Source organism: Stegodyphus dumicola, chromosome 1 (genome assembly GCF_044657685.1).
Source record: "Stegodyphus dumicola isolate Sdum_Otavi_A_Nest chromosome 1, ASM4465768v1".
NCBI classification, from domain to species: domain Eukaryota; kingdom Metazoa; phylum Arthropoda; class Arachnida; order Araneae; family Eresidae; genus Stegodyphus; species Stegodyphus dumicola.
This window is the reverse complement of record NC_140768.1, coordinates 273,084,892-273,105,910: the sequence shown is the minus strand read 5'-3', so window position 1 is coordinate 273,105,910 and position 21,019 is coordinate 273,084,892. Positions and strand designations below refer to the sequence as shown.

The 21,019-nt window shown below is 33.2% G+C and overlaps 1 protein-coding gene across 1 annotated transcript in view; it reads right to left on the bottom strand.

The window, feature by feature from the left end:
• LOC118205160 (zinc finger C4H2 domain-containing protein) overlaps nt 1–21,019 on the bottom strand; it is an 80,849-nt gene that overhangs the window by 4,574 nt on the left and 55,256 nt on the right. The window lies entirely within an intron of this gene.

The window sequence follows — 21,019 nt, the reverse complement described above, 5'->3', positions numbered from 1 at the left end:
TGGTAGAATTTAAGAGTTTTCAACTGAGAAATAAAAATGACATTTCACATATTTAAAAATGTTACAAAATCTAAGAATTCTTTTCATCACATTTTAAAGCTCAAGTTTAAAGAAAACTTTAATTTTGAATGGAACAAAAAGAAAGAAAAAAAAAATATATATAGAAAAATTATTCACAACACTTAACAGCCTATAGCTCATTTATAATACCAGATTAAATCAAGTTCAACTTGATTATATTAATCACAATTAAAATTGTTAACCCTCTGAGTGGAACAACCTTTTGGATCTGCTTATCAAGAATTGGACTTGAACAGTATTTATCTCCTTTTGTATAATTCATTATTTTAGTTCCTGTTTTCATCAAGATAATATCTGGGTCATTAAAAAAAAAAAAAAAAAAAAAAAAAAAATGATTTTAAATAATAAAATAATATCTACCAAATGACAAAAAATCTCATGACTGGATTACAGTCAGTCATGCCACTCAGGATTAAACATAAAATGACAACTATATTTTTCTCAAATAATAATAATTCATTTTTTTTTGAACATTTCAGTTTTTCTAAAAAATAGTTTAAGAAGTTTTAAGTTGTGATGAAGAAAGAAACTTTAAATGCAACTTTATAACAAAGACTTAAAACAGAAATAGCCTATCTGCCACTAACAACTCAACAGCCCTAAAAAAAACTACAAATATATGTAATAGGCACAAGATGTCAAATATTTGCTCTTTGCGAACCAGCAACCTTTAATTAATTTTCTGCAATTCAGGATCTTCCCCTAGACCAGTACCTTCTAGAACATTCACGCCTATTACATATATATATATATATATATAAAAATGTTGTATGATCTTAAATTCATTTAGTGCGAAAACAAGTTACTACTAATTGCGCAAATGCTGCAAAGTAAGTTAATAATAATTATTTCCTAAACAATATTGATTAATTGATTATATTATCTCCTAAGTTTAATTAAAGTAGAATTATTTTAAAAGAGTGAATTCATACTAGTAAGTTATATTTTGAAAGATGTTTTGAAGTAACTTGAAAGTAAAATGTTAATAATGTTTTAATGGTGACTGGAATTAAATCATCATGATGAACAAAATTTCAATTGTAAAAGGAAAATTAAATTAAATGCGTATAATCATTGTCATTGATCGGAAATTAGTTGACTTTTCAAGGGGAACAAACCAACTCCTGTTCAATGAACAGTAATTAATTAATAAATAAATATGTAAATACGAAGGTATTTCGTCTTTACTCGAGAAACAAGGTTAAGCCAAACTGGCAATTCTAGTCAGGCCAAATATTTCCGGGAATAGAAGGGATTATGAACCAATGCTGATACTCAAAGAACTTATTCCTATGAAGCATTTTAGCCAATTCAATTTTGAGTGAAAAGCAATTTCTGTAGGGAATTCCGAAAAAACTCGATTAACCGTCCCCCGACACCCTCGTGTTTATGCATTTGAGTTCTATATTATTTGTAAAAATTAAACATTGGAAATTGTCATTATGAAATAGAATTCAAAGTATAAAGTTGAAATAAACATAGAATATTACAAAATAAGATAAATAATGCAAACTTTGTAAAAACAAATCAAAAATAATATAAAAATAAAAAATAAGAATAGTGAATGTACATGAAGATATAAAGGCCAGAAAGAGTATTAATTAACTTACATTCTTTCTAGTGAGGAGTCGGTAAAGTGTTCTCTTCGCGTCTGACTCAGAAATGTAGGGTGTCCGAAAAATTCTTAGCGGCAGCGGGGGCTTTGAATAATATCAGTCGGTAAGACTTGGGTGAAGTAATTTATGGTAGTGGGTGGGACTCGGAATTCTTGAGAGATGTAATATGTGGAGTTCTTATTTGAGTGAAACTGTCTGTTAAGATTTTTTTGAAAATACTAGTGAATGGAAATTAACTAATTTCTGGCTAATTGTCGTGTCGAAATGATTAAGAATTTAAGGAAAAAAAAAAGGAATTTTCACTGTCTAAGAGCTATTAGACAGACTAAAGATTATGAAATAGGCCCATTTTTTTAGTAACAGCATAAGTCTGCAGACAATTAGCTTTTTACAATATATACAACTGAGTAATTACACTATATACAAATCCTTCAACTGATAGTCATCCAACTTATACTTACTGCCTTCTTAGGTTCAGGAACAAATTATCATATCCCTATCAGTTAAATGATTTAGAGTGAGTATTTAACGCCTGCTCTTTTAAGGCAATGGTTAATAAATTGAATGGGTATTACATTATTTTTGAGAATTTTAATAACGAGCAAAATTTTGCGTTGTAAATCTATTGTATCTGTGCAGATAATTTTAATTCGTTGTATTTGATTCATTATTGTATTGTTAATTACTTTTTTGGATATGTTGGAATTCCAATTTATTAATTTGTTATTTTTGAAATTGAAGTTTCTTGTTTAGTCAAAAAGTAAAATTTTTTGCAGTTAATGATTTGAAGATCTAGATAGTCTATGCTATTTTGTGAATTATTAGTTTTATTAAGTGTAAGACAATTTGGATAAATCTCGGAGTGTTCAATTTTACCAAAATTATTAATTGTAATAAGGTCATCAATATATCCGTAAATGTGCTTGTAGTAATTTAACTCTTGTGGTTGTAGATTTTTTTGGAAGTTAAATTCTTTGATAAATAAAAAGATATTACAGATTGAGGTGCTGGAATGTAAGCCCATTGGCAAACCTCTGACTTGTTTAAAAAGTTGAATTTGAAACCTGATGTAGTTATGAAAAAGTGTGCATTTTAGGTAGGTTTTCCATTTATTAAGAGTCATAATTATGAACATATCAGGGAAGAATTTAGGCAGATCTTGTAGACTAGTATAGATTTCTTCTAGAGGAAGTGAGGTATATAAGTCATAGCAGTTAATGTTTTGGATGTTAATTGTTTGAATGACATTAATGACAGGAGTGTTATTATGGATGATCCAGCAATAGTTATGATTAGTGTTACAATCGTTGAAAATAAATTTACAGATTCTTTTAAGTTGAATTGAAAAATAATAGTCCACATTTTTCTTGTAATTATTAGTTCCATTAGCTATAAATCTGAATTTTAATGGTGTTTTATGGAATTTGGGAATTGCATAAAGGTTAGTAAATCTGTTGTAGTTTGTACTGAAAGTAATATTGAGTTTTTTATGAAAAGTTTTAATCCTGTTTATTATAGATGTTTCTGTAAGGTTGGCTAATTGATAAGTAGTTGCGTTGAGAAGTTCTTTATGAATAATTTCTGAGTAGAATTGTTTTCATATAATGCTAAAGTTATTGTTTGCTTTATCTATTTTTGTAATAGTAAAAAGCTGTTTTAATTTTTTAATATCTGATGTAAGTTGTGACCAATTCAGTGTACTTTTAAACTTGAGGTGACTGATTTCAGTGGATATGCCTTAAAGAATTTTATCTTTCCATTTTAAGAAGGTATCTATGGGTAAATTCAGTTTTGCAATGAACGAGGAATCCTCTCCAAATATGAAGTTTTAGAGGTACAGAACTCGTCAAATAATTTCCAGAAGCATTATGAACAGTCTGTAAATGAACTTTTGCATATCCCTAATTAAAATACTGTGAAAGTATTTGTCAGTGTTTCTCATTATATTTGTATTAAATTAGTTAAATTCCTTTGCTGTTTTGTAGGACATTCTTTGGGGGGGGGCATTTAATATTATCCTTCGGTTAATGTTATCAAAATAGTCTTGAACAAGTGTGATTACATTAAGTGGCACCTGCTGTACCACAAATAAAGCAAAAAATATCAACAGGAAATACAATGAGAAGAAAATAGATAAGATAACATCAAAGATGTCACAGTATTTTGTATTTTTGTATTTATTTACAACAGTCCATAATTTAATTGTACATAATTTGGAATGTATAAACATTGTTAACTATAAAAAATAAATTGCTACATAATAAAAATAAATTAAGTGTACAGCTACTGATGTTCTGTTTCCCACTGACATCTACCAAAATACAAGAGTAATACAAACACTGTTCTTTCTGGTTTTAAATGTGTTCTTGTATTTTGGGCTGATTTAATTAATGTAACAAATAAACTTATTCTCTAATTTAAGCAAACTGCTTAAATAATTCTGCTATTCTGTTATGTGGATTTTTCTGTTAATTACAATTTTGGTTATTCCCCTTTTTTGTGTTCTTATAACTAATGCTGATTCAACCATTATTTTGGATTAACTGTGGATGTAATTCCCAATACTACCACAATTAATCAAGTGTCTAATGTATAAATATACAAATTAAAATAATATTCAATAAGATTTGAAATATAATATAATGAATGTGTTGCTTTTATATTAATTGCTTCTACAATCCTCACGACTCATATTTAAATTCTGTACACTGTTCTGAAATTAGCATTGCCACGATAGTAAGCTGTAGAAACAAAAATACCCGCCCTTCAATTTAAAGTCGGCAATTGAAAATCCTATGATTGAATCACATGTGCACTTATCTTTTAACACTAGTAGCTCGTATCTTCATTCATTTTACTTACGTTGTTTAAATGTTTGGTGATCTGGGAGTTGGTTTGCGTGTATTACATTATACAGTCAAAAGTCGTTATAATCCGGACTCGTCGGGACTTCGGCGATTCCGGATTATCGATTTTTTCCGGATTATAGATCATCAGTTTAAATATGGTAAGATGGCATGCAGAAATTACAAAATTAAAAATATGAAACCGTAATTTATGAAATAAAGAACAATTATGATCTAAAGGGTATCAAAATTTACAAAAAGAAAAAGCTTAATATTTATTTGTTTACTTTATTAAACATTTCCTTCAATGTAAGTTGCTTCGTTTCATGTGATAATACTTTCTCTTTAATTCTATTAAACAGACATAATTTCTTCTTTAGTTACAAAGTTCCGCTGTTCAAGTCCTATAATTGCTGTGTTGAGAATACCGACTAATTTGTCAATCGAAATGTTTTCGTTTTCAATAACCTCTGGGTCACTTTCTTCACTATCGGAAGCGAATTATAATGACGATGAACTTGATTTAAATCATATCAAAGACAGAATGAAATACTACACTTAGTATGGAATTATAAACCAAATAAAAAACATCTGCCCTGAAGATAAGGATAGTGCTGACAGATCAACTTCCAATCCCCCGCGTGAAATTGATAAACAGATTTCGGATTTCAAAACATACTTTCGCTTTGTAGATACAAATTACATATTAGTAAATATATATCGGAAATTCTATTTGACATAATCTTTATAATCTATCATAATCTAAAAATGACGTTTCTGCCCCCCCCCTCTGCCGCAGAGCAGCGTGAAATTGATAAACAGATTTCAGATTTCAAAACATACTTTCGCTTTGTAGTAAATATATATCGGAAATTCTATTTGACATAATCGAAAGTTCAAGCTTACTTTTATAAAATTGCTCTAACAGTCTGCAAAAAATAATAAGCTGGATCCAATTCGAAAATTAAGGAACAACGCAATCGGCAATATTAACTGAATTAGATAACTTTAGCTTAGCGTATAACTCCGTTACAATTTAATTGCGCATGCGCACAAACATATTCGCAGCCGTAAGGGTCTTACGCGCTCTCGTAAATGCCTGTGCGCATGCGTGAAGGCGACGCATGCGCAGAAAGTTTGTAGCTTTGAGGTCCGGATTATGGGTGTCCGAATTAACGACTTTTGACTGTACAGTACAAAGTCTGTAATTCAGACTCGTCGAGACTTTAATCCCGAATCCGGCGATTCCGGATTCGGGTTTTTTCCAGATCATCAATTTAAATTTGGCAAGATGGCATGCAGAAATTATACAATTAAAAATATGAAACCGTAATGTATGAAATAAAGAGCAATTATGATCTAAAGGGTATCAAAATTTACAAAAAAAAAAAAAAAAAAAAATCAGATGTGTACACCACTTGACTTCCTCGATTTGGAATATTAAATTAAGGAAAAGAGTATTTTATTCTGTCCTTACATACAGATATCATGCAAAAACATCATTAAATTGCATTCGATAGCGGTCAAAATGGATATTTTCGTTGAAATATGCTGCCCGAAACTTTTCGCAATTATAATACTTCCTTTTTACTTCGTACAAGGAAGTAAAAAAAGCTTAATATTTTTTGTTTATTAAACATTTCTTTCAATGTAAGTTGTTTAAGTTGCTTTGTTTTTGTGCTAATACTTTCTCTTTAATTCTCTCTTCTATAAACAGACATAATTTCTTGTTCAGTTATAAAGTTCCACTGTTCAAATCCTGCAATTGCTGTGTCGAGAATACCGACTAACTTGTCACTCAAAATTTGTCGTTTTCAATAACCTCTGTGTCACTTTCTTCACTATTGGAAGCGCGCATGTGTAAACGCTTTACTGGCTTTACACGCATGCGTAGTGGAAACGAGCATCAAATGCTCATGCATAAGTTTATGGCTTTGAGGTCCGAATTATAGATCATTCCGGATAATGGACGTCAGGATTACGGACTTTGTACTGTATTACTAGCTGACCCGTCCATTTTGCTGGGCACACTATCTATTTGAATGTGAACCTAGACTTCTTATATAGACAGAATGTCTAATTTTGAATTGATAATTAATGTAATTTTCTTTAATTTAAAGTTGGAAAATATAATACCAGTCAGAGAATCTGTCACACACAGATTTCCACATCACGCATAAGGTATTGTGCATTGAGATGCACACCCATTATTAAACGTGGTGGTATCCCCAGTAGGCCTACACCACGAAAAATTGCCAACATAAAACTAAGGTTTATGTATATTTAACTGTTATTATAAGTTTCATGAAATTAAATGTTATTATATTTTTGTTACCAAATTTTTTAATCAATTAATATTAGTCCTTGATTTTTTATGTATGGCAATTTTTATAAATAACAACAACATTTTCATTTTTCATCACAATAATTTATTTCTCTTAATAATAGCATTTATTCTCGTGAAACTTATGATAGCAGTTAAATACAATCAAAAGTCGTTAATCCAGACTCGTCGGGACTTCGGCGATTCCGGATTATAGGTCATCAGTTTAAATCTGGTAAGATGGCACGCAGAAATTATAAAATTTAAAATATGAAACCGTAATTTATGAAATAAAGAGCAATTATGATCTAAAGGGTATCAAAATTTACAAAAAAAAAAAAAAAAAAAAAATCAGATGTGTACACCACATGACTTCCTTAATTTGGAATATTAAATTAAGGAAAAGAGTATTTTATTCTGTCCTTACGTACAGATATCATGCAAAAACATCATTAAATTGCATTCGATAGCGGTCAAAATGGATATTTTCGTTGAAATATGCTGCCTGAACTTTTCGCAATTATAATACTTCCTTTTTACTTCGTACAAGGAAGTAAAAAAAGCTTAATATTTTTTGTTTATTAAACATTTCTTTCAATGTGAGTTGTTTAAGTTGCTTTGTTTTTTGTGCTAATACTTTTTCTTTAATTCTCTCTTCTATAAACAGACATAATTTCTTGTTCAGTTACAAAGTTCCACTGTTCAAATCCTGCAACTGCTGTGTTGAGAATACCGACTAACTTGTCAATCAAAATTTTTCGTTTTCAATAACCTCTGTGTCACTTTCTTCAATATTGGAAGCGCGCACGTGTAAACGCTTTACTGGCTTTACACGCATGCGTAGTGGAAACGAGCATCAAATGCTCATGCATAAGTTTATGGCTTTGAGGTCCGAATTATAGATCATTCCGGATAATGGACGTCAGGATTACGGACTTTGTACTGTATTACTAGCTGACCCGTCCGTTTTGCTGGGCACACTATCTATTTGAATGTGAACCTAGACTTCTTATATGGACAGAATGTCTAATTTTGAATTGATAATTAATGTAATTTTCTTTAATTTAAAGTTGGAAAATATAATACCAGTCAGTGAATCTGTCACACACAGATTTTCACATCACGCATAAGGTATTGTGCATTGGGATGCACACCCATTATTAAATGTGGTGGTATCCCCAGTAGGCCTACACCACGAAAAATTGCCAACATAAAACTAAGGTTTATGTATATTTAACTGTTATCATAAGTTTCATGAAATTAAATGTTATTATCTTTTTGTTACCAAATTTTTTAATCAATTAATATTAGTCCTTGATTTTTTATGTATGGCAATTTTTATAAATAACAACAACATTTTCATTTTTCATCACAATAATTTATTTCTCTTAATAATAGCATTTATTCTCGTGAAACTTATGATAACAGTTAAATACAGTCAAAAGTCGTTAATCCAGACTCGTCGGGACTTCGGCGATTCCGGATTATAGATCATCAGTTTAAATCTGGTAAGATGGCACGCAGAAATTATAAAATTTAAAATATGAAACCATAATTTATGAAATAAAGAACAATTATGATCTAAAGGGTATCAAAATTTACAAAAAAAAAAAAAAAGCTTAATATTTATTTGTTTACTTTATTAAACATTTCTTTCAATGTAAGTTGTTTAAGTTGCTTCGTTTTTTATGTGATAATACTTTCTCTTTCATTCTATAAACAGACATAATTTCTTGTTCAGTTACAAAGTTCCGCTGTTCAAAACCTATAATTGCTGTGTCGAGAATACCGACTAATTTGTCAATCGAAATTTTTTCGTTTTCAATAACCTCTGTGTCACTTTCTTCACTATCGGAAGCGAATTATAATGACGAGGAATTTGATTTAAATCATATCAAAGACGGAGTACATCGAGATGAAATACTACATTTAGTAAGCAGTTATAAGCCGAATATAAATAAAAACATCTGCCCTGAAGATAAGGATAGTGCTGACAGATCAACTTCCAATCCATTGCCCCCTGCCGCAGAGCAGCGTGAAATTGATAAACAGATTTCGGAATGGTTAGATAAACAAAGGATATGCCTTTATCCATTTTTTGCAGCAATTCCGCTTTTTTTTAATGGACTTCGAAACATACTTTCGCTTTGTAGATCCTTTACATATTAGTAAATATATATCAGAAATTCTATTTGACATAATCGAAAGTTCAAGCTTACTTTTATAAAATTGCTTTAACAGTCTGCAAAAAATAATAAGCTGGATCAAATTCAAAGATTGAGGAACAACGTGATGTTAAAGCAAAGTTTAAAGTTTATAAAATTAAACATTTTAGCAATAGTAGCAATAAAAGCTCCCTGAGATAACATGTTGTGCAGACATTGAAGATAATAAAGAGGTTTCAAACTTAACCAATTTATTAACAATATAAAAAAGAATAAAAACACAAAAAGTAAATTTAAACAATATCAGAGTCTTAGAAAGAATATATTATAACCATCATACATCAAATAATATTTTTACCTGGTCTCCAAAAATACTGGCATTCAATACAAACAAAATGTCTTAAACAGTAATTATGCGGTCTCAAATGAAATTGGCTACACATTCAATAAGTCCATGATCAATGGTCAAGAAAGCACCTGAAATTTAAATTAAGTTCTTGAAAACACTTAAATCCGACCTAACTCCGCTTACATTAGTTCAACATGAGGAATCGCCGCTAACTTATTTTAAATGCTACCTTCATGATGAACATGGATGCCGCCCACGGCAGTCACTCACATTGTAACCTCTGGAACCAAGGAACGTATTCTGGAAAGGTCATCTTGTATATAGGAACCAAGGAACTTATTCAGGAACAGTCATCTTGTGGACAGGAACCAAGGAACTTATCCACCGGAGTGCACACATCCTTCAAAAGGGGCTGGAAACCGCACACTCAAGTGCCAGGAAAGCAGGAACTAGAAGGGGTGAGCCAGAGCGACGCAAGATACTTATACCAAAAGTAGGCATGACGTCATCTCCCAGCAACCAATCAGCTATCGGCACGATTTGGCTTTCCAGATCATGTAACATCACGTTTTGTTTTTGCATCTTAATTAGGTTGAAACAGTCCGTTCTCAACACAAACAGTGGCAATAAGAAAAAGAAGTAGAAGTAACTACTATATTACACTAAAATAAGAAATAAACCTAATAAACATTTCAAGGAGGAGAGATGATGCATTAAAAGGGTTACAATAAATCATATTTTTCCAACAAATGCCCCCCCCACATCATCATCTCCGACCTGAAATAAAACTGAACGCCAGTATCTTTACAAAATTCAAAACAAGAATAAATAAATATCACAATTTCATTCAATTCAGAAATTTTTAAGAAAAAATTTTCCCTTTGGGAACATCTTATTCATTATTCAAAATTTTACCATAACAAGAAAGTCCAACATGTTACAAAACAATACAAAGACATATGTATGATCATACACTCAATACTTTTACCCAGGGCCCTGGTCAATCATACAACATTCTACACTATACAGTTTTACATTTACCTAATATCCATCATAATATGACTTATAACATATTATTTTCAAATAAACAAAACTCTTAATTTAAATACACACAAAAACAAAATTCATAAGAAAATTGTTCAACAAAATCTTATCAGGTTATGCTTAGTCAGCGGTTTTGTCATGGGATCAGCCAGATTATCTTTACTTGGAACATATTTTAAATCAAAGATTTCCCTGTTCAATAGATCACGAATGAAAAATTCACATCTATATGTTTTGTCCTTGAGTTTTCAGTGGGTGATTTTGTAAAACATATAACAGCCATGTTATCAGCAAACAATATTGGTTTTGAAACATACTTACTTGCAATCTTAAACTGAATGCATTCATCCAAAATATTTTTAAACCAAACTAATTCTTTTGCTGATTCAGTCATGGAGATAAATTCAGCCTCCATAGTAGACAAACTCACTCCCCTTTCTTTAAACGTACACCAAGATACAGGTGATTCTCCCAACAAAGCTATTTGTCCCCCAATAGATACCATATCATCTCTGCTTGAAGCAAAATCCGAATCTGAATATATATTGAGCTTCAGTTCCTTGCATACCAGTTTAAGTTTCTGCTGTCTGGTATTGGAAACGTATCCTAAAAGTTTAAGTAATCCTTCCCAGTGAAACTTACCAGGATTGCTTTGGAACTGAGAAAATATATTAACAGCATAAGCTATATCCGGACGAGTACAATTGCAAAGAAATGAGAGACATCCCAGAACATTTCTATAAGGATAATTCACCATTTCAGTCATTTCTTCTTGTGTACTGGGACTTTGAGACTTTGAGTATTTCACACCTTTAACTATTGGAAGGGAAGTAAATTGTATTTTAAAAGACTTGAATCAATCAACTATAACTATGTCTTCTATATATAATTGCTGATGAATTAAAACACTATTGTTCTCATATTCAAATTCCACACCCAAAAGCTTTCTTGTTTTACCTAAAATTTTCAAATCAAAATGTGAATTCAGAACTTTTAATATCCTTTTGGCCTGAACTTCACTTTTTCAAACACAACTATATTATCAATATAAACCAACAGAGTGACAAAATCTTTAAAACGAAAGACACAATTACACCAGTCAAACTTGATAAATCCTAGGTTACATAGTGTTCTATCCAACTCGTAGTACCATAATCGCCCACTCTGATGCAAACCATACAAGGCTCTATCTAAATGACACAAAAAAGTTTCTTTATCTCGCTCTACAAAACCCTGAGGTTGGGACATGTAAATTTCCTCTGATGTGATTTTCCTCTGAGCATAGAGATAGGCACTTTTTACGTCGCATGGTATATTTGCCCATCCAAGGTGTAAACTAAAAGAGAGAAAAAGAGCCTTATTACTGAAAAGTTAACTACAGGAGAGTAGGTTTCATCATAGGTATTGTATTTAATTTGCCGATAACCCTGAGCCACTAAACAAGCTTTAAAACGAACAATGTTTCCAAATTCGTCACGTTTAATGTTGAAAATCCACCTGCAACCTAGTGGAATCTTGTCTTTAGGAAGTGGAACAAGATGCCATAACTTATGCTTTCGCATGTTGGCCATTTCCTCTTCCATTGCCTCTATCCATTTAAGCTTTTCTGTGGATTTCATTGCCTGGTTATAAGTGTTTGGAATTGAAACCTCTAGTCAGCTACCTCGGGTATATGACGTTGAAGGAGTGCCAGTTGCGTCGATTTCACCACTATAAGTATTGCTTCCCTTGAAATCAAACAAGGTAGGATCATACTGAATATTATGTTCAGTGCAATACCTTTCTACATCATTTGGCGATCGTAGTCTTTGATTAGACCCCCTCTCAAAATAATACACATCTGTACGAGTGCCATACTGGCCTTGGAACAGATTTACGAAGCCAAGTTACTGGTCTCAATGTAGATTGAGTGTCAGTGCCAATTGTAGAAGAAGGTACATTGGTATCAGTTCTTTCCTCTTTTTCAGGAAAATAGCCAACTGGAGTATTAGTAGATTGGAACTCTACCCTTTCTTCAGATTCCAAATCAGGAAGGGTGACCAGTGCAGCTCCACTGCCACTTTTCTGCATTCCAATTGACTCTTTAAAAGTAGCATTTAGGGTTTCTACTACCTTTTGCTCATTTTCCAACCAAATCTTGTACCCTTTTGTTCGTACACTGTACCCAATCAATCGGCCCTTCGTTGCCTTTGGATCAAGCTTAGAATTCCTTTTAGCCTTTGGAATTCCCACATAGGCAATCGTTCCAAATGCCTTAAGGTGACGTTCTGATGGTTTCCGCTTAGTGTACAATTCGAATGGGGTTCTATCTTGGCCCTTATGACAAATTCTATTAAATGAATATGCAAAATACATTACTGCATCTGACCAAAATTCAGAACTCATTCCACTATCATGCAAGATTGCACGTACATTGTTGAGAGCTGTCTGATTAAATCTCTCACAAACTCCATTCTGTTCTGGAGTGTATACATCTGTAAATTCGTGCTTTACACCATTTTTATTACAATATGACCTGAATTGATCATTATCACATACTTGCCAACCTATGACACTCAAAAATCAGGAGATTTTTCACAATGTTAAAAAGACTTAAATAGTAACTAATTCTTAAATACAAGCAACACAAAAATACCTTATACATAAAAAACATTTTTATTACTTGCATCGTTTAAGAAAACGAAAAAAAAAAAAAAAACTTTAATCAGTTTTCGTACAAATGTTATAAATAGTGGCAGATTTTGCTTTCTTTAAGAAAGAAACGTCATAATTTTGTTCATAGCAATTGCCACGTAGGCCTGCTTTCGCTAATAAAAGTTTTTTTTTAATGTGTCATCACGAATATTAGATCTAAATTTAGTCCTCGTTTTCGCAACAACACTGAAAATCCTCTCACACTCTGCATTACTATGGGGAACTGTCAAGATGGCCAACATAATTCTAGAGATTTCACTATATTTCAAAATTCCATCAGCATCTTTCAGTTTTCTAATTAAACTCCACTGGGTGTCAATCTTAGCTGATTTTATATCTTCATCCAAGTTCTCTACTTGTAAACTGCTGTTATGCAGCTGTTGGAACTGTTTCAATTTTTCCTTCTTTTTAGAACTCCTTTCAAGATAATAATAAATATCAACAATGTGTTCATCCACATTTATTGGTAAAGAAGCTGCCCTTTTTTCAGCTGCTAAATTTAAGGGGTGACAGGTGCACCTCATAATCTGCAAATCTGAATTTTCCTAAGATGGCTGCAACACCAGTATTAAAGCCTACCAATACTGGTGTATTATCAGCACCAAGTGCTAAGCAATTATACAGAGGGACTACATTTTCTTTTAAAGTTTTAATAATTAGCTGTGGTATATTAAAGCCTGTCAAATGTCCTTCTAAAGTGGGGACAGAAAGTAAACTGCACTCAGTTTCTGAAGACTCTGGATTATAAAAAGAAACAACAATTGGATACAGTTTTGAATTGGTATTATTGCTTCCATCCATAGAGAGGCAGAACGGAGCTGTTTCATTGCAATCAATAACTGATGATTTATTTTTCAAACCCATTTCTTTAACAATTGCACCTGTTTTGGTTCTTGCACTTGAATATTTCTTAGCGATCTCACTATCGGGAAACATTTTTCTAAATAAAGCTGCAGCGTGATCCGATGCATTCAGTGGCAGGTTGTACTCCTGCAAAAAAGCAGAGAACAGACATTCTACATTAATAACTTTTTGGTCCTCTGTTTCTGAAGAAAAATTTTTTTTTTTTTTTTTTTCAAAACAACTCATGTTGTCCTTGTGTTTTTGTGTACGCAGATGTTTGAGAACATCTGCCCTTCCACCATGCGAAATAAAAAAATCGCAACGACAGGCGGTACACATCGCAAATTTATTACATTTCCTTGAGGAAATAATGGAAGGAAAATCAACTGTGTAGGATTTTTGAAACGTTCACGAGTATTTCACCTTTCTCACAGACATAACAAAAGATGATAATTTCTAAAGCTATTTCCCGAAGGCATGTGTACTCACACAACTCAGGACAAAATGACCGAAATAACTAAAGAACATCCAAATAACAGTTTGCGTTGTCCTCATTGGCTAACATATGCCAGATGACACGCAGTGGAGCACGATGCCCATTGGAGAACTGGAGAACAACCTTTCTGGATACATATATGCTCTCACTCACATTAGATATAAGCTAGAGAAAATTCAATTGCTTTCAGACGTCCAAAATCACTTTTTTTTTTTTTTTTGTTCATATAACAAAGCATTAAGCCAAGTTCCATAAAAATCGTGAGAAATTTTAAGAAGAAAAAGTCGGGAGAAATATATTGTAAATCGGGTTGGCGGGAGAGCGGTTGAAAATCGGGAGTCTCACGCCTAAATCGGGAGAGTTGGCAACTCTGTTATCATATTCTCGCCCATTGTCAGTCCTAAAGTATTTCAACCTAAGGTTCAAAGATCTTTCCGCACGTGCTATATGCCTTTCAAATACTTTAAACACCTGACTTTTCTCCACAATAGGGTACACTACCACATAATGAGAATATTCGTCAATAAAGGAAACGAAATAACGTTCACCATTCTTACATGGAATGTTAATAGGTCCCCATACATCAGAAAAAACCCTTTCAAGCGGCCTCTTTACTTGAATACCTTCTAAGAGCCTATAGGAGATTCATCTTTGCTTATTGATTTGGCAATGTTCACAAAACAAATTAGGTGAGTACTTTAACACAGGAAGACCTCAAACTGAATGTCTCTTACTAGTCCTGACAATAGCACCATAATTTATATGACCAAACCGACCATGCCATAATTCACTATTGTTACGCTGAAATGTGGATGCCTCAAATTTTACAGATTTGCCCCCCCCCTTTTTCACTATTTTCGGGAATACATGATAGTTACTTCCTATCAACTTAGCTTTGTACAAAGTTTCATTTTCATCATCAGTAACTTTAATTTGCCCATTTTTACCATAAAATCTTGCTCCATTGATATCCACCCTAGGTCCAGATATTAAATTTCGTCTCAGTTCAGGTGAGTATAACACATCTTTAAGCAAAATAACCGTATCCCCAAATTTCATTTTAACAGTACTCTTCCCATGAATTGGAAAAGTTACCCCATCAATAGCTACTAGCATATTCTCATTTTTCACAGGAGAAAAGTATCAAACAATTCACGATTTTTACAAAAATGATGAGATGCAGCAGTATCAAATATCCAACTATCATCATTTTCCTCCAAATTGTTAACATTAGCTTGAGCTATAAAATGGGACTGAGCATGGGAATTATTTTTACCTTTACTCAACTTGGGTTTATTCTTACACTTAGGAGATGCTTTATTACTACTAGATACAGCTGAGGAAACAGAAGAAGCAGGTGAGGATAATCTGGAAAAATTACCTTTCATTCTACAGTATTTTTGAATATGACCTGGACGGCCACATGTTTTTAACACTTGAGCCCTTTAATCTGCTTAACCCGCGAGCACACGCACCGATCCGACGAACACGAGAACACGCGCCGGGTATGTCATACCCGAATAAAAAGTTTGTAATTAAAAATTTGCCGAATAAAATTAATCGGTTTTTAAAAGAAATTAAAATGTAAAACCAAGTTAATACTTCATTTTAGACAAAATACGAAAGAATAAGGAGAGGTAAAATTATTTACTTACAATTTTTTGAACATTGTTTACAAAATGAGGTCATATGTTCCATACATATACTTTTGCTACAATTTTCACAAATGAATCTAGTCTTTCTATTATCAGGGTCAATGTTCCTTCTAACCTTCTTCGGGAACATGCAAGGACCTGACTCGGAACAGAGAGCTTACTAAAGCTATGTTCAAAACTGTGGGAAGTAGACAGGATACACAAGAAGGGTATACAAAACCCTTTATTTTTCTCTATTTACAATGACTTCCGTACTTCGGAATACACAGACCCGCTACTTGGGGTCTAACGTAAAAATATAAAAATAGAAACTAAACTCTAATTTAACTTTAAAATAATAAACGTGTAAGATTGGCCTTATATTAACAGGAAGCCGTATGTAGTACAGAGAACTGTGAACACTACAATACATTTAAAATTTATCAAGAGGATTAAAACCTCTGGCGTGGAAGGCAACCAGCAACTGCGTAACTTCTAAGATAAGCGGCCTGCTTCGACTCACTGCTTCCTCTCTCTCGCTTGGCAAAAAGCCACAACTTAAATACTTGGCGTTCGCCAGACAAACTTTGCATAAAAACCTTAACGCTTATAATTCTGGCTGGAAGTAGAAAATAAGAAGTGATAGTAAAGATTTAAAATAAAATAAACGTTAGTAAAACTTAAGATCCTTACATACTTCCCGCCAGAGTTAATTAGTTTGAAACTGAGGTCTAAAACGACCTTGTTGAAAACTTTTAGCTCTAGAATCTAACGCGAGGCCAATCTTTTACAAATATTTTTCGCTAGAAACTAGAAATTTAAAAGAAAGAAATTTGTTTTTACAATAGCAGCTCCCAGGATACACAATTTTTTTTCATCTGTACTGCATCCAAACAGGAGCTCTTATTCAAATCTGGTTCCTTCCAGAGATCTGGAAGGAAAACTAGTTTAATGAAATGTTACACAATGAAATGGCAAGTAACATGTATAATTATATTTCTCTTAACATTCTTATTTCATTCATGACTATTTTAATTATCTCTCCCCGTGCTCTCTGACATGTGTTATAAAAGAACACCAAACACGAATGTGTTTCTGTCTACGTGTTCCACACTTCCTCCTACAATCAAAACACTAACGTGTTAAAATTCAACATAACAAGACCTCGTAACACACCCTAATTTCAACTCTAAACCCCGAGGTACTATTTTGAAAGTGTCTAACTCTGAAGTGTAGCGTCAGAGAGCCTAACTACATCATTCAACCTTTAACACATATTCACCATGATTTAGTCTTTTTACAGTCACACGAATAAAAAAAAAAAAATTTAACATTCACTTTTACCATATCACGGTATATCTTAACATTTAAAATAACAGTTCACATTGTATATAAGAACATATCAACATGCCGTTAATTTTACACATTTGAAAACATACATTACTAGTACATTGTTAACTTCTATTCTTTTCAAAGCAAGTGCCAATTCTTTCTACATTGAAATACTACATTTCAAAAAGTCTTTCAGACTAAAACTTCTTTCTTGCTAGAATGTTTTAAATAAAATTTATACAAAAACTTTTTACAATATTTAAGTCTTTACACAACGCTATTATACATCAACTTTAGTTTTACGCGCGAGTAATTGAAAAACATAATACAGTCAAAAGTCGTTAATTCGGACACCCATAATTCGGAATGATCTATAATCCGGACCTCAAAACTAAAAACTTTCTGCGCATGCGCCGCGTTGACACATGCGCATAGGCATTTACGCGTGCGCGTAAGACCTTTTACGACCGCGCATATGAGTGGGCGCAAGTGCAGAATACGTTTTCGCGTGCGCGTTTTATGTATAATGGACGTATTAAAATTATCTAATTATCTATTTCAGTTAATGTTGATGATTGCGTGGTTCCTTAATTTTCGAATTGGATCCGGCTTATTATTTTTTGCATACTGTAAGAGCAATTTTATAAAAGTAAGCTTAAACTTTCGATTATATCAAATAGAATTTCCGATATATATTTGTTAATGTGTAAAGGATCTAAAGCGAAAGTATGTTTTGAAATCCGAAATCTGTTTATCAATTTCACGCTGCTATCCTTATCTTCAGCGCAAATGTTTTTATTTTATTTGGCTTATAATTCCTTACCAAATGTAGTATTTCATCTCGATATGCTCCGTCTTTGATATGATTTAAAACAAGTTCCTCGTCATTATAATTCGCTTTCGATAGCGAAGAAAGTGACAGAGGTTATTGAAAGCGAAAAAATTTCGATTGACAAATTAGTCGGTGTTCTCGACACAGCAATTATAGGACTTGAACAGCGGAACTTTGTAACTGAACAAGAAATTATGTCTGTTTAATAGAATTAAAGAGAAAGTATTATCACATGAAACGAAGCAAAACTTAAACAACTTACATTGAAAGAAATGTTTAATAAAGTAAAAAATAAATATTAAGCTTTTTCTTTTTGCTTTTCTTTTTGCAACTTTTGATACCCTTTAGATCAAAATTGTTCTTTATTTCATAAATTACGGTTTCATATTTTTAATTTTAGAATTTCTGCATGCCATCTTACGAGATTTAAACTGATGATCTATAATCCGGAAAAATCGATAATCCGGAATCGCCAAAGTCCCGACGAGTCCGGATTAACGACTTTTGACTGTACCAAAATCGGTAACAACTCATTTCTCGCCCTTTTGGCGATAAAGGTAGACCTCGCATGAGGTAAAACTTCTTGAAATCTGCCACTTGCAGTAAGAATGAAAGATTAACTTAAGTTTGCAAAGTAACATAAAATTTTACTTATCTTTGTGATATTCGGACATCCTTTTCTGGGCCCAGTCCTTAAAGGTATTGCAGATAGTTGTTTGATTTATCCTCCTTCTTGTACGGGCTCGCCCTTCAGTGCCTTCCTCTGGAAACTTCCTTTTTTCACCAGTTCGGTCACCCTTGAATACCTTCTTTTTCTCCTCTGCTTGTGGTCTTGGCCGTTTGATGGCAGCTGGTCTTGGCGGAACCGGGAAATTTCTTTCGTGTTCCTGCTTGGACCTCGTTGCTGGCCGTTCAAATTTTCCTTGTAACTTTTCCTCCGCCGCTGATGGCCCTTCCGCAGTTCGGCGACATTTGCTGCGAAGAGTCCTGTCGGATGAGTAGATCTTCCGTTTTAGAGCAGGGTTATAGTTGCCGTGATTTCTCCTGGTTCTCTTCACATACGTTGTCCTTCTCCCTTCTTCATTCTGGGGGTGTTCGTGAATTCTCTTTTCTGGACGGTGGAACGGCTTCTTTTTCTTGCTACCTTCAATTTTTCCGCGGGGAAATTTTCTTTTCACTTGCCCTGCCTCTTAATGGCTTGCCCTTGTACTTGTCGTTTTTCCACCTCTGGAGCTTGTGCCTGCGGTGTCTGCCGTGCCGGATCCTGCAAAAGATCTGAAAATATTTGCATTTTATTACAATCGAAGTAGGGTTTGATTTGATCAATGTTTGCGGAGCAGGTTTCACCATTTCTGGCTTTTAACACTACTACAGCGTGAGTTATTTTTTCTATAACATATGGTCCTTCAAATCGTGGAAAAAATTTGGCAGTCTTATCTTCTGGTGCTGAAGAAAGTGAATGATTAATTTTTAAAACTTCATCCCCTACTTTATAAGTTATTCCCCATCGTTTCAAGTCGTAATATAATTTTTGTTTTCTCTGTGCTACTTCAGTATTCTTCTTTGCTTCCTTAATTAGTTTTTCTATATCACCCATTTTAAATTCTGGGGCTCTTTGTTGCACATAAAATAATTTATCTAACAGCGTTATAATCTTTCTGCCTAGAAATAACTCAGCAGGAGTTTTGCCCGTTGTATCATGTTTTGCGGTCCTAAGGACGAAAGCAAATTCATTGACATAGTTATCCCAGCTTTTATGAAAATTTTTAACATAATTACGGATAATTTTCACTATATTTCTATTGACCCGTTCCGCTATATTTGATTGCGGCCGATACGGGACCATTTTTAAATGACGTATGCCCAGTTTTTGGCACATGTCTTCAAATATATTACTTACAAATTGAGGACCATTATCCAATATAACTTTTAGGGGCGCCCCGTATTTTAAAATATATTTATTTAAAATAGAATCCGTAACTAATTTCGCGGAGGCTCGTTTTAAGGGAACAATTTCGGTCCATTTACTAAAATGATCAACCATAACAAGGAGATAGTGACTTTTATTTAACTGACTTTTTGGGAAAGGGCCCAATAAATCGATGCCAATTATTTCATTTGGAAATTCGGATTTAATACTATTTAGAAACCCGGCCGGGCGGAAATTAATATAATTAACTGCTTGACATGTTGGGCAGGACTGGACATATGCCCTTGTTAACTTTTGCAGTTCAGGAAAGTAGACTGCCTCGCGTACGCGTTGGATAGTTTTTCGAATACCAGCATGAGAAGCTAAAGGGCTGTCATGGAGCTCCTGCAGGATATTTAATCTAAGACTAGCTGGGATAACAGGTCGAAATTCGTTGTTGGAATTCGTAGTTTTTGTATAGAATAATAGACCATCTATTAGTTCGTAATGGGCCGCCCTATTTCTTATCGCCACAATATCTTGGTGGCTAAAATTTTCAGGATCCTTTAAATACTCATAAATGCTTCCAAACTCAGGATCCTTACCCAGTTCGGTTATTACAGTTTCTCGGGAATTTATTGTACATGCTGTGACCATTACCACCTTTACGGTATTACCTTGTTCATCTATTTTAATTCTTGATAGGGCATCTGCTACGATATTTTCCTTTCCGGGGGTATGCTTGATTACCAGATTATATTCTTGCAGCTTGAGTGCCCATCTTATTAACCTTGGGGATAAATTTTTCCCTGAGTACAATCTAGTTACCGCAGCATGATCAGAGTACACTGTTAT